The following is a 15,250-nucleotide window of genomic DNA, read 5'->3' on the forward strand; positions in this document are numbered from 1 at the left end:
GTTAAGTTCAGTGATTTCAGCAAATAACAGCCCAGGCTATGAATTGAATTTTTATAATACTGATTATATCATATTCCATTTCGATATCCTCCTAAGTCCTACACACTGAACCTTTAAATACACACGTCATGTCCATTGTCATGGATCACACAACTGAAACAAGCTTCAAGAGTTTGCCAACCGGTTTTTATTTTAAATGGAACTGAATGTACCCCAATGGCTGTCTGGAACCACATTTCTTATACAAAAATAATTGGCACAATGGTTAGCTGTGATGTAAAGTGGGCTATGAATAGAAACACAGAAATACCATTGGTAAAGTTATATAGGCCTAATATCCATACCAATACAAATGAATGATTGGTAGCCTCAATACACTGAAGCCTTTCACTCGGGATTTGCCATCTCTCTCCCTCTCCCTGTGTGTGTGTGTGTGTGTGTGCGCGCGCGTCTCCCTCTGTCTCTCCCTCTCTCTGGAGTTTGTTGGTTGGTTGCAGCAGTATCTCAGTATCTATCCCGGCTCTCCTGACAGACGGAGGCAGTCCTCCTCTCTTTCTGTCTGCCTCTCCGTCTGTCTGTCGTCTCTAACCGCCGAGGTGAATATAAAGCTGGGTAATGGAGACCTCTGTGGACCGCGGCTCTTGTTTTTCTCCCCGCCGGAGACACACAAACTCACCGGACACATAAGGCGTCACAAAGAACAAACACCGGTGTTGAACGGAAAACGCCGCCGCTGCTGTTAATGACAGTGAACGCTTGCTCAGTGTTTCCTTCCTCTTCTTTTCTGCCACCGCGTCTCCACAAACAGATGCTCGGGAAGTTAGGGATGAAACACGGATAAATCTGCCAAGTGGTCCTCTCCAATTTCCAAGAGGCGCTCACACCGGAAGGTAAAACGGCTCTGTGGAGACCAAAACTGTTGAATAGCTGGTTGGTGTTTGTGTCTGGCAGCCTCCATATCGCCCACTGAATGTATGTGTGTTTTGCATGTTAAGTCAGATATGTTTGACAGGAGTGAGCATTTCGTCCAAAGTGGGAGGGAAGGTGACTCATGCTGATTCAAAACGCTGTTTTGGAGTCAGAATGTACACTGCGCCTTTGCGGGTTTTAAAAGACACGCAGACTATACACTGTTTCTGAAATATTTCCACAGACAGCCTTAGTTGGTTTGTATGTGTGTATGTGATTAAACAAAAACAACAGTGGGCGATCTGTCTGTGTGATGTTGTGATGTGTGACTGAAATGATGCAGCTCCTCCTCCACGGTTTTCTCAGCAATATTATTTTTGACAGGTAAAGGCATGCGTAATGGAGGTTTGGAGTCTTGGGTGGTGTTTGGCCAGTTGACACTGTGACTTGTCAGGTTGGGTTAATAAGATGTGTGTGCACATGACCAACAGAGCATTTAGGAGGAGAAGGTAATCACATATGAGAAAGCTTTGGTGCCACAATAACAAAAATAAATGGCACTTACAGAGGTGATAAGGCGCCTTGAGTTTTAGTTTTGCTCATATGGTCTATGACTTCCTTAATTTTCTGATAGCGTGAGTGTATGTGTCGTTTTACGAAGATTTGAAATCAGAGCTTGCTCTCCACCACAATGTCAGGTGGCCCAGAGGAAACCGGAGACTTGTTATGTCCGCGCTGCTGCTGAGCATCAAGAGGCATCATTTTATAGGTTAAAAACACTCAGACGCTCTCAAGATGAATGACTCAAGTAGGTTTTTCTTTACTGCGTTTGTTGCTCTGTGAATTGTGACAGCCGGAGCTGCCGTGTGTTTTATGGAGGATGAAAAACATTGTATTTAGTGGAAGATTAGCTTTCTGCAAATAATGATAAATTTGGGGGTCTCTCAAGAGCCCCAAAAAAAGGCTGTTGTGTGGCCACCAGTGCATCCCGACAGTTAGCCTGCTCCCAGAGACGATGATTTAGCACAGACTCCCAGTCCCATATTTGCAAGGTCAGTTGATCCACAAACTCAAATGAATCACCCATCCAGCTCTGTCCACTCAGCAGTCACTCACTTTGGCACAGCATGGACGAGCGGGGCCAGCTCAAAAAATATTGAGGATGGAGGAGATGTTCACAGGAGACAAATATTGACAAAAAACTGTGATAAATATTAACTGAGTGGTATGAATAAGAAGAGGAATCTGGCTGTCTCTGTTTGGCACTCAGAAGGACGCAACACCAATAACTGATCCAGATCCAGCTGTGCTCAGCCAGGGATAGTAATCAAGATGGATCAATAGTGTTTTTCCCAACAGTTTAATCAAATTAACCCAGAGTGCCTGCACTGTATAGATGACACAAGACAAGATGTAATCACTTGATGTACTACAACATGCTCGGATCCTTTAGTAGGTTGCAGTGTCTTTCATTCCGCCAAATTAACAGCGGATTTAGGTCTAGCTACCCTTTTAGCACAGCTTTCTGAGTGACCTGAAAAGCAGCCTAACTGCTGTGTTAGTGGCCTCAATTTGCTTTAGCTGAAAAAAAATAAATAAATAAATAAATTTAAAAAAAGACAGAAAAAAAACTAACGGGCTATGCTAACTCATAGCCATTTATGTCCATCTTCCCTCTCTTGCTCTCTCATCCACTTTCACACACTCTACCTCTCTCTCCCTCCTGCTAGTATGCACTCACTCAAACTGTGTCTCATCGCATCTCGTCACTCTCTGTGGCACTCTGCCCTCTCTGCTTGTCTCTGTCACACATGCACACACACACACACACACACACACACACACACACATGCACATGTGCACACGTAAAAAGGGGCACACCAGCCCACGGCCATGTTGGATATTATTTGATAAAAATCTGTGATCCTTGCACTCACCTCTCATCTGCGTCATGTTGTGTCACCATTTGATTGTGTGTTTTTAATGACATCCTGGACTTCCTCTTGAGTTGTTGCCTACTCTATATGACGACCTTATTGACCTCAGAACAAGGTTATCTGTTTGTTTAAATGTGGTACAAATGCCTGCGTTTCATGTGACATATTTTATGTCCAGAAAGAAAACGCACCAGAATAGAACTTCCAACCCCGGCGGTATTGCAAGGGCAGGTCATTTCTATTTTCTCTGTTTGCGCAGTGGCTTCATTTTAGAAGGGTGGTATATTGCAGAAGGCCATTTATAATGTATAGAGGCATCCTGTATTAAATATCTGCAGAGTCGGAGGTGTGTATTCCACTGCTCAGTCAGGGGGGCTGGATTACACCATATTGCATCAATGAAGGGATGAAGGCAATATGGGGAAATGGGGGGAAAAAGTCTTCCCTCTCTTGTGTTTCTGCAGAGAGTACACCATGGTGGTGTTGTGAGCTTTTGGAGTGTGTGGGGCTCAGTCATAATTAATACTTAAGTGGATGCTTTAATGTTGCCGCAGTAAATGTGAGTTATAATGTTGGCGTCTTAAAGAAAAGGTCTGAGACAAAAAGTTGATGACACTGGTGCTGAAGTTCAAGGATGAAAACATAAAAGGAAGTTGATGATCACATATCAACCGACTCTAAAGCTGCAGAAACAGATAAAGTAGCAGAAGTCTATATTTAAACAGCCTCACTAGAGAGATAAGATGTCGTCATTCCCCACAGCTGGAAACCATGCCTGGAGAAGAAACCAAATCGTTCATATCTCTCTATCCTCTTTCCACTTGTTCTTTATAAAGGAAAAAATACATCACAGCTTGGGATCTATTTACAATATTGTTACGGGTTGTTCTGGATGAAGAGCCTGCACCTGTATTTGATATGAGAGCGGAAAAAAAAGACATAACATTTGTTTATTTCCCTTCCAGAGCAGTTGCCAGGTATAACCAGCAATGTCAAAACTGAATAATTCACACAGTGAAAATGTCAAACAATCCCCCCGTTTTGCTCTTTGTCTGCCAAGGAGTTATTCACAGTTATATATATATAAATAATATGAGACAACAAGCTAACTTGCCTTATTATAAGCTAGTTGAGATGCAGCAAAATCAACAAGAATATTAAAATTAAACCGGATTATGCTAAACAAAGTCCCTATAATTTGTTTCGGAAACTGTTGTGATTGCCATCAAGGATGATAGAACTGAATGAAACAAATCTTTGTCAGCCAAATGAAGTCGTGGCACAATTCACACCCATCTGCTGATTACTCAATGTAACACTAACAGTCACAAGACTGTGTGTGTAATTTTAGAAAAGTCAGTGTCACTGCTGCAGAACATTCTCTCCTCATTCTGTTTACTTTTCTCTCGCCTGCTCTTACCTGTCAAACATTCACATTTCAGCTGTCACGAGCACAAACTTGCTGACTCTATCTGTACTTAAACCAAAGACTGAGAAAGAGGTGGTGCACCCCTCCCACCCCCAAACCTCTTCCACTTTTCCAGCTCGAAATCAAAGCAGTGCAGTGTGGGTACAGCTGACATGAAGTAAGACACTTTTGACATCAATTAAAGCCTCGTCTATGAGTCCAGAACCCAAGACCATCCACTCTAATTAAACCTTACGTCTCACTTCCCCAGAGGCGGCAGGCTCAGGAATGGGTGCCAAACCCTCTTTTCACCTGCCCTGCAGCTAATAGTCATGCTATCCATGCTGCGCTGGGATACTAGGAGTTGGCACAGATTCAGTCTGGCAAGGGGGAGCTTTACCACAGAGGCTGTTGTAATTCTGCACACAACATGACGTGCTACTATGGTTGGTGCGATGCTTGTTAACGCTGCAAAAGTAGTCTGTTTTATGCACCTACAAGTCAAGGGTTTAGGAAGGAATTACAGTTCTCTTGTCGAGCAGAAGTAGTCTGCACATTTTTCAATTATCAGTGATATTTTTGATATTTTACTGGCAGTGTTTCTCCACTGATAACCCCCTGTAGTGTTGGTGCATTGCAGACATGATTGATTTTAGGAAACTAAAAGATACAAAGTTAGTTGAAGATTTTGTTTGCAAAGCACAGTGCAGTAATACTAATCAGCACATGAAAATGCCAGTTGAGTCAGTATATGAGGATTCTGATCAGACATGGTAAGAGACACACTTTGTACAAAGTTTGCCAAAGTTTGCATGCTGATATGTCAGATGCTTATCAGCTGCCTATTTAAAATGCATGTCATGCATTTCAAATACTCATCCACTGAGGAGATTCTTCACACTGTGGCTCGCTACATTTTCTATTCTGCAAAGATTAAACCCAGCGGAACCCCAAAGATAATTATGCACTTTTCCACAGATCTGCTAATGACCATATGATGTTATGCAAAACACCCACCTAAGGTCAACAAGTTCATACCTGGGAGAAATTAAAATGATTCTCAGGTTTTCATTTCAAAACCAGCTACAGTCAAAGCGTATTGTGTGTGTACTGATCTTGTGTCTGATGGACTAAATTACAGTTTGCATTGCTTTAGAAAGGACTTTAATGATTTCGATGGAAACATCCACACTCAGCAAATAGAAAAGGGATTACAATGTGTGTGTCAGGTGGTTACACTATCTGTGTAAACAAGCGCCATCCATCAGATAGCTGAAAGCGACCAACATGTGTGTGTGTGTGTGTGTGTGTGTGTTACTGCATGTGCCACTTTGTGTGAGTCTGTATGAGCCATGGATTGTGTCTGATTGTAATGCAGAAGTCCTTTGAAGAGTGAGAAATGTTTTTCTCTGAGTGAAATGGTTTTCTAGTCCCATCAGGCAAATGTTGAAGAGAGACTTTTATAAAGAAATCATATTCATCTCTTCAGGCATATTGATGTCACTTTCTGGTTTTGTACTGCCTTAGATTTCATTGGCTGTAAGATTGGAGAAAAGTTTACAACCTTATGTTATTTAAACTAAGGGTGTTTTCAGACCTAGAGTTTGTTTGCTTTGGTCTGAATCAGGGACTATTTTTTTTATTAAGTTGCATAATTGCTTAGAGTTTGTTTGTGTTCTCACGGCAACATTTATAAGCGGACTACAAAGCTGCTCTTGATTGGTCAGAATTTCCATGCAGAAAAAGTCCAGGAAGTAAACAAAACACTGAAGAAGAGTACACTTGCAAGATAAATGTGACACTTTCTAATGTCACAATGGAGGGACAACTACGCAGGTTGGTTTTAGCGCTGCTCATCATGTACTATATTGCTGTCATTGTTCATTTTAGTCAAACCATGCAGTTTGAAAATGAGGCGCGGCTCCAACTAGAAAACAATGTTTTGATGCATTGGATGTGCTGAATGTGCATATTAAGGCAGTACAGGAGGAGGTGCACATTAATAATCCTCCAGGACTGTAACATGCTCATGTTTAACCCAGACAATGTGTCATGTGACTGCAGTTGGTTCAGATCGAGGTCGGAACACGTTCTCACCACAAACAAACTGCACCAGAGTTTGTTTGTAACCGGACCGAGACCATCTCTTCAAGGAGGCCTCTGTCCGGTTGTTTTGGTGCGCACCCAAGTGTGATTTCTGTGTTCACATCTGCCCAAATGAACTGTGCGTAGGGTGCAAACGAACTTAAGTTTGATTGAACCGAACCAAACAGGGCAGGTGTGAAAGCACCCTTAGCGTGACACATCTGATTCAACTGTTGAGCTTTGACCTCACTGTACATTTTGGAGGATGTAAGACATAAAAAACAGATTCCCCTGATAAATTTTCAAATATTGACCGATGAATTTTAGAAAGTAGATGTTCTCTAAAGTAGATGGACGGGGAGACAAATACATGATGATTTAAATTTGTTAATGCCAATCAATCATGGAGAAATCCACAGGACGTGTTCCAACTCTGACAGTTAAGGCTTTTTTGAATATTTTTTGGGGCCTTTTGCCTTTATTTGATAGGACAGATATAGCAAGAGGAGGGTAGAGAGAGGGGGAATGAAAGCAGAGGGTTGTGGGTTGGAACCGAACCCGTGGGGCACCTGCTCTAACAGGTGAGCTAGTGGGCATCCCATGATGAAGGATTTTAAGCTTATTTTGCGAGTAAAAAGGAGATGGCTGAGGAAATTAAATGACATCAGCGGTACTGGACTAAAATAATTCTTTCTTGGTGCTAGAGTCTGTTCATTGCAGCAGTGGTTGAATTAAAGTAACATGTAACATGTAATGTGTACAGCATCAGCAGTACTTAAAGAAAGAGCTGTTCTTTTTTCGATTGTACATGATGTTCTTTTTTGTACCGTGCATGCATTCTTTATTTCTTCTCCTACTCTTCTTATCCCAATTTTTTCAAAATTTTCTCTGCATCTTCCTTTTTCCTCCTCCCCCTAATCCTGCCCCCCACCTCCCACCAACAGCCACCTACCAACCCACCCAGCCGCTGCATCTTCCTCCCTCTTCACCGAGCCACCTAATAACAACGCTGTTCCACACTCAGGCCTGCATTAAGATGCAGACCCCTCACTCTCCTGCTCTTTCTCAGTGGCCTTAATCCTTTCCTCCTCTCCGCTATGAATGATAGCCTCAGCAACTAGCCCCCCGTCTCTGGCAGGCACAGGCCCATCGCTAAACATAATGGTGAGAAAATGGCCGCAGTCAAAAGATGCGTCTCGGTGAGAGGAGGTCAAGCTGTCAGCTGTTCAATCAAAGGGGTGGGAGCGTGGACCTGGGAACCTGGCTGAGAGAAAAGGTCTCTGCCAGCCAGGCCTGTAGAGAATGTGACAAGTCGGATGGTAAATACAAACAACAGCTTTAGATTTACCTTCAGTGATTCAGAGTAGGATACTGTTTGTGAGGTCAGAGTTTCTTGATGACTGTTAGGTGCCATGGCTGATTGGAGATTACAAGAAATCTGTCAGTGTATTTTGCAGTGAGTGAATCCAGCTCTGTTTTTGGTTTCATATCAGATGTGCGAGTCTTTACAGTAATATGTGTGTTCGTCTGGGCCTGTTTACCTCATCCGCCAGAAGCTCTGTGCATGTGTTGTTATTTGTGTACTACTGCCATCTAATAATGATAAGACCACCTTCTGACAGTATGAGTAACTAGAAATAGAGAGACTCCAGCACAAAACCTCTGTATGATTTCAGCTCCCAGTCTTTATACCAAGCTAACCATCTCCTGGCTGTAGCTTCATTTTCAGCACACAGATAGATGTAATAACCCTCACATCTTACTTTTGACAAGAAAACAAAAATGTATTCCCCAAAATGTTCCTTTAAGTTACAACTAAAGTTATAATCAAGCATTTTAACTTTACAACAAATTCCTTATTCCTTTTTTTGCGATACTGAATAGTTTTGCTTTATGTAAAATGTTGTAGGCCTAAAGTCAACCATGGAAAATCTTGGTGGACTGAATTCTACATACAATTCAACCAATTGATTGGCTGATGGGGAAAAACCTCTGCACATTATCTTGGAGTTAACTTAATTGGCCACAGTGAGCTTAGTGGACTCTACCTGGTAGCATTGTGTGTCTACCAAAGCATTTTTGTGGTTTTTGAATCCTTTGCAATGGGAGAGCCACAAAAGCCTCGTTTCCACCAAACACTTTCAGTATGGTACCTTTGGAACCAAAAGAAATCTTTAAGACATGGCACCTAGACCCTAGGTTCACTTTGCGTTTCCACTGCAAACAGTACCCTTAAATGTGGGCGGGGTTGTTGTCACTCACTGCTCCGTCCAGCACCCACTGTATTTCCTCATTACCAGTGACACAGAGATATGTCTGCACCTCGTTTATTTTCCACAGAACGGTTTTGTACACTAACATTTTAAGAGCAAAATAAAACAGGCTGCAGTGAGAGTCTTTCTCCATGGGATATGTTGCCGCTGCAAGAGGCAGCAAAACATCCTTTCATTTTATAGTTGCAGTTTACGAATATATGTAAAACTCTCCACGATGACCAACCAGCCACAGATCAGCCCTGAGCAGAGTGACTATCCACTATTGACCAATCAACAGACTGCAATGTTCACAGCTCCACCTTTTAGTACCAGATCTGTGTGCTAGGTACCCCAACAGAAGGGTTACCAAAAATGGGGACAGTACTGAACAGTCCCATTGGTACCATCCGCAACTTTTCACAGTGGAAACGGAAAAAATGTTTACTGAACTGAACTGAACCGTACTACTCAGTGCAAATGGGGCTATGTCTACACTATGCCAGCAGCATAATGAGGTGCTGAGCATTGATTCTGCATGTTTAGCAATTTATTTCCCTTGTCACCGGAAAAACAAACAATTTTCAACACTGGGTAAAACTTGTCACTGTCACTTTTTACCCAGCCATCCAATCACAGTGGAGGAGGGGCAGAACAAATACCACAAAGATCAACAGTCGCATCCTACATGTACAAGTGCTGAAAATTGGAGGAGAAATTAATACTGTTGGCCACAGAGACCAGCGGGTCTGTCCTCTCTCCCTGCATGTGTCAGCCTTCCCTTCATCCAGACCAAGGGGCAGAGGAGGTACCAAAGAAAAGACAAAGGAAGGAGGGCAGTGGCGTTCAAAAAGGTAAAAAATGTTAAAAACTGCAGGTGCTCTTTGGTCCTCGGCCAGGAAGCCTAATGAGGAAGGAGAAGACAAGGCGGTCCAAGGCACTCTTGCAATTAAAAAGCTTTATTAAACAGGCTAGTTCATGTAGAACAGATAAAAATTGCCGGAGCAGGTACTTTACCTTGTGCTGACACTTTTACTTCCACAGATTTACCGTATCATAGCAACCAAATTCAACCAAACCATCCTAGCTGAAAAAACGCTGCGCATCCCAAAGCGCTCTGGGCGTTTTCAGAAGAGCGCCTGCTGTTTTTTTGCACCACATTTTAAGTGGTCACACGGCCTTATGAAAGTAACACTAACAAATGTCCGACTCACGACATTTTGGTCACACAAGAGCATTTCAAGAGCATAACCAACCAGAAGAATGCATGGTCATTATCTTGATTTACGGCACACTATCAATTCTAATGCTGTCATTTTGTGTCTGTGTATTAAGTGTGTTTTGCCACTTAAAGTGTGTTTTTCAGCGTAGTTAGTTTGGAAACGCCAGCACTCCTTCTTTCGTCTTTCAACTGCCACACACACTTTGCCTGATAACGTTTGCCACCGCTCTCCACCTCCTCTCCTGCCAGTTTTCTAATAGCGTGAGAGAATTGTCCATTATTAGTAGTGAGACCACTTCCCAGCTGGACAGAGACTCATTGAGATGCAAGGCCCCCCACTAGAGAACCCAGTGGAAAAAATGAAATTAGCGGACACAAGAACAAGCAGAGAGGAGGCCCACCTCTGTGTTCAATTTACTTGTTAAATCTACTCACAATGCCCCGGTAATCATCTCTCCCTCTCTCTATTACTCACACACACACACACACACACACACACACACACGCACACACTGCGCTGAGATGAATAGATTCATTTAGATACTGTCTGCGAATACTGCATAATAATGCCATCTGTGTTGCTTGCTGCGATAAAGGTGGAGAACTTGTCTAACTGATAAATTACACATTGTCAGCTTATGACATTGTGTATCACATTTTTACAGTTCATGACGGTACTTAGCTCAAAAATCTAAATGTATAAGCAGTTACACATATTACTTAGATAAATCTTAGTCAAGATGAACTAGATCTTTCCTCTGAATTAAAAAACTTGGGTGCTATACAGTACAGGCCAAAAGTTTGGACACACCTTCTCATTCAATGCGTTTTCTTTATTTTCATGACTATTTACATTGTAGATTCTCACTGAAGGCATCAAAACTATGAATGAACACATGTGGAGTTATGTACTTAACAAAAAAAGGTGAAATAACTGAAAACATGTTTTATATTCTAGTTTCTTCAAAATAGCCACCCTTTGCTCTGATTACTGCTTTGCACACTCTTGGCATTCTCTCCATGAGCTTCAAGAGGTAGTCACCTGAAATGGTTTTCCAACAGTCTTGAAGGAGTTCCCAGAGGTGTTTAGCACTTGTTGGCCCCTTTGCCTTCACTCTGCGATCCAGCTCAACCCAAACCATCTTGATTGGGTTCAGGTCCGGTGACTGTGGAGGCCAGGTCATCTGCTGCAGCACTCCATCACTCTCCTTCTTGGTCAAATAGCCCTTACACAGCCTGGAGGTGTGTTTGGGGTCATTGTCCTGTTGAAAAATAAATGATCGTCCAACTAAACGCAAACCGGATGGGATGGCATGTCGCTGCAGGATGCTGTGGTAGCCATGCTGGTTCAGTGTGCCTTCAATTTTGAATAAATCCCCAACAGTGTCACCAGCAAAACACCCCCACACCATCGCACCTCCTCCTCCATGCTTCACAGTGGGAACCAGGCATGTGGAATCCATCCGTTCACCTTTTCTGCGTCTCACAAAGACACGGCGGTTGGAACCAAAGATCTCAAATTTGGACTCATCAGACCAAAGCACAGATTTCCACTGGTCTAATGTCCATTCCTTGTGTTTCTTGGCCCAAACAAATCTCTTCTGCTTGTTGCCTCTCCTTAGCAGTGGTTTCCTAGCAGCTATTTGACCATGAAGGCCTGATTCGCGCAGTCTCCTCTTAACAGTTGTTCTAGAGATGGGTCTGCTGCTAGAACTCTGTGTGGCATTCATCTGGTCTCTGATCTGAGCTGCTGTTAACTTGCGATTTCTGAGGCTGGTGACTCGGATGAACTTATCCTCAGAAGCAGAGGTGACTCTTGGTCTTCCTTTCCTGGGTCGGTCCTCATGTGTGCCAGTTTCGTTGTAGCGCTTGATGGTTTTTGCGACTCCACTTGGGGACACATTTAAAGTTTTTGCAATTTTCCGGACTGACTGACCTTCATTTCTTAAAGTAATGATGGCCACTCGTTTTCTTTAGTTAGCTGATTGGTTCTTGCCATAATATGAATTTTAACAGTTGTCCAATAGGGCTGTCGGCTGTGTATTAACCTGACTTCTGCACAACACAACTGATGGTCCCAACCCCATTGATAAAGCAAGAAATTCCACTAATTAACCCTGATAAGGCACACCTGTGAAGTGGAAACCATTTCAGGTGACTACCTCTTGAAGCTCATGGAGAGAATGCCAAGAGTGTGCAAAGCAGTAATCAGAGCAAAGGGTGGCTATTTTGAAGAAACTAGAATATAAAACATGCTTTCAGTTATTTCACCTTTTTTGTTAAGTTAAGTTGTTAAGTACATAACTCCACATGTGTTCATTCATAGTTTTGATGCCTTCAGTGAGAATCTACAATGTAAATAGTCATGAAAATAAAGAAAACGCATTGAATGAGAAGGTGTGTCCAAACTTTTGGCCTGTACTGTATGTTAAGTGAGTACATTGTTGTGGTTTGTGTTACCTTTCTCATTCTCCACACTCACAGGAACATTTTCGTGGCCTGCTCTTGTCCCCATTAGAAGATTGAGGCATTGTGTTGTCAGTTTTAATGTTACCTGTATGTTAAAGGGATTGTTTGGGTTTTTGAAGTATGAGATTCTCATCTATAGTCAGTGTATTACATACAGTAGATGGCAGTAGGTGCACTCCCTGTTTGGAGAAGCAGACAGGACTAGCACCCCAGAAGCTCAGCAATGCATTGCTGTGGATTAGGGTTAGCAACAAAGTGTGTTTTAGCCACTTGAAAAAGGCCCTACATAAAAAAGTGCTATCAGTCTAAGTGGATGCTGTATTTAGAACATTTTCACTGCTTTACCTTGCTGTCAGATGGCCCTTTCCTTTGGCGCTACAGTTTCTCAACCGTATGACTATCGTATTCCTGCACATCATCACAGCTGTGCGCCTCCATGTGTGTGTCACAGGTCAGGTGTTAGGGTCAGACTTTTGTGAAAGAGACAACAAATACAAGGAAATCAAAAACTTGGAGACAAAGGAATACCTTAATAAACCAGAGGAAAAACTTTTACAGAGACTGAACCGGCTGAAATAGCAAGACAGAGGAGAAACTTCTGTGGAAACTGGAGCCCCAGAAAGAGCAGACGCCAGCTGTGAACTGTAAATGCATGCTCACGGACCCACAGAGCCACTGCCGCTTGGACTTGTTTACCACACAACCTCAGGATATTTCTGAATCAGAGCATATCAGCACTTCACACTTCACTTGTTGTTTGGTAAGTTGTTTCACATGCATAGGTATTTTGATTTTGACTTTTTTTGGGTTCAGCGGTGCTCTTCAGCATATGTCTCTCTTGCTTATTTGGCGGTGGTTTTACATATTCCTCTTGAGAAAGATGATCTTGTAGGTGGAGTGTTGATGTCTACCTTCAGTGTAACGAGTCACAGCTGTTTTCATTTCTTTGTCTGAATAACCCGGAAAAACACACAAGCACACACTTTCTTAGAAGTCTTAAGGAAAGTAAAATTTAATTTTAGTTGGATTGCGCAACAGTATTTTCTGATCCACACAGCTGACCTGCGACGTAATACAGTGTATGGCACATTTGTTTCTGCGTAGGAATATAGACGTCACACAGTTGAGAAAGTGTAGCGCTAAAGGAAAGGGCTGATATTGATTTATTTAGGTAGGCCTTTTTTAAAGTGACTTTCAATTTGCTGCTAACCCTCATTCACAGCAATGCATTGCTGAGCTTCTGGGTATATCCTGTAGTCCTGTCTGTGTTTCTCCAAACAGGGATTGCACCGACCACCGTTTATAGATAAGTATCTCACACAGCCTCACAAAACCCCAGAAAACCCGAAGTATCCCTTTGAGAGAATCCCTCACTAAAAATGGTCGGCATGTAGTCTCTTCAGCTGCAAAATACAGTGAAGTCATTTCTCAGGAGGTTAAAGAGATAAGATGTAATGGCAGCGTGTAATAGAATGAGATAAAACAAATGCTGTTAATACAATAAGCAAAATCCATCACAGTGCACCTGTATGATTTCCCCAATGTGCTTACACAAACACTGTAAGCCTTCAATCCCATATTTGAAACATCCTGATAATGTGTTCTGTAAACTTTAAAACACACACACACACAAGCACAGCACCGCTAGGAAAAAACTTTGGGCTCAAATTAATCACGGCTCGACCTCAGCATCCCCCAGTGATTGGTAAAATTCATTTAAACACTTTTATGGCTCTCTCAGTGCTCGCTACTGCCCACAGAAATAACCACTCTCCCTCTCTTCGTCTCTCTCTGCACCTCCGTGTATGTGTGTGTGTACGTGTGGTACCACGTCACCAGAAATAGACATACAACATAAAACATACAATGCAATGACTGTGCAGAACAGTGTTACTGCAGATCTGTTACTGCTACAAGCCACATGCATATCCTCACCGCACACTCGACTAATAACCAGACCAAATGTTAACATTCACAGGAGATCAAGGAAGCTGCCACTTAATTAATCGCTGTTCCAATATAATAATCAAGACAAAACAGCTCTTAAGCAGTAATAGAGCCTGCCAGCTACAGACATTATCATGTCTGAGTGCTTTGATTTGTTGAAGGTAATGAATATTTTCCTTTTACAGTGAAATTTTCAGTGGGCACACCTGTTTCTTTTTCCTTTTTCTGTTGATTAAGTCTGAGTTGTAGGCAGCCTTTCCTGGTCATCCGAGGTAGCCTTTCACTACCTGTTTATTGGTGTTTAGAACAGAAGTGTATTTATATAATAATGTTACAGATTATTACTTCACAGCAAAATACATTGTGTGCAGGGGCAAGCCATGATTCATAATTATATTGTTATAGTGGGCTGAATTTCTCTCACAAATTGTATAGTAAGTGATACAGCATTCACCACAGGAGAGCTAAGACAATGTGGCACAAATTAATGACACTGGAAAGAATGAAGAAACCAGGCTGCATAAGGATACAGAGAGAGTTCGGTTTCCCTCGCTAATTGCCTGACATGATGCTGATTTTAATTGCACTCATTGGTGTTTGCTGTTACACTAATAACTAATAGATGCCACATGATTGTGTTGGTTTTGTTTAAACCTGATTCCTCATTTGGGTTTTGATTAGTTTGTGCAGCTCTTGAGTGTGATTTATTGTCTCATTTCTAATTGTGTAGACGTTCAGTTTTATAAAGATTTGCTAAATGTTTGTCTTTGTGTTTGTGAGACTATGCACATATGGTATGTTCAGCTGGATGCATGCACACTTTGCATATGCAAATACTGTTTGATTTGTATGATTGGTGCACCAAAAGGGAGACTTACCCAGTCTGTAATTCACTCTTACAGCTTCTTAAAAATCATTTTATCCTTATGCATTTATTCTTTATTTATACTTTTTATGCTAATTTATTATCTGCTTGCTTTTAGTCTGTTTTGTTTTTTGAATTCTTCTTTGCATTTGTGAG

At 42.1% G+C, this 15,250-nt stretch overlaps 1 protein-coding gene across 4 annotated transcripts in view; it reads left to right on the forward strand.

The window, feature by feature from the left end:
* Positions 1-457: 457 nt before the first annotated feature.
* The window catches only part of dlgap4b (discs, large (Drosophila) homolog-associated protein 4b), a 161,018-nt gene continuing 146,225 nt past the window's right edge, over positions 458-15,250 (forward strand). For 2 of the 4 annotated variants that reach the window (XM_049580074.1, XM_049580084.1), the window contains exon 1: positions 458-890. The gene's annotated coding sequence lies outside the window, so the exon portion shown is untranslated. The remainder of the gene's footprint in view (positions 891-15,250) is intronic. The other 2 variants (XM_049580093.1, XM_049580102.1) reach the window with 1 other exon arrangement.

The sequence above is a fragment of the Epinephelus fuscoguttatus genome, linkage group LG1, assembly GCF_011397635.1.
Source record: "Epinephelus fuscoguttatus linkage group LG1, E.fuscoguttatus.final_Chr_v1".
NCBI classification, from domain to species: domain Eukaryota; kingdom Metazoa; phylum Chordata; class Actinopteri; order Perciformes; family Serranidae; genus Epinephelus; species Epinephelus fuscoguttatus.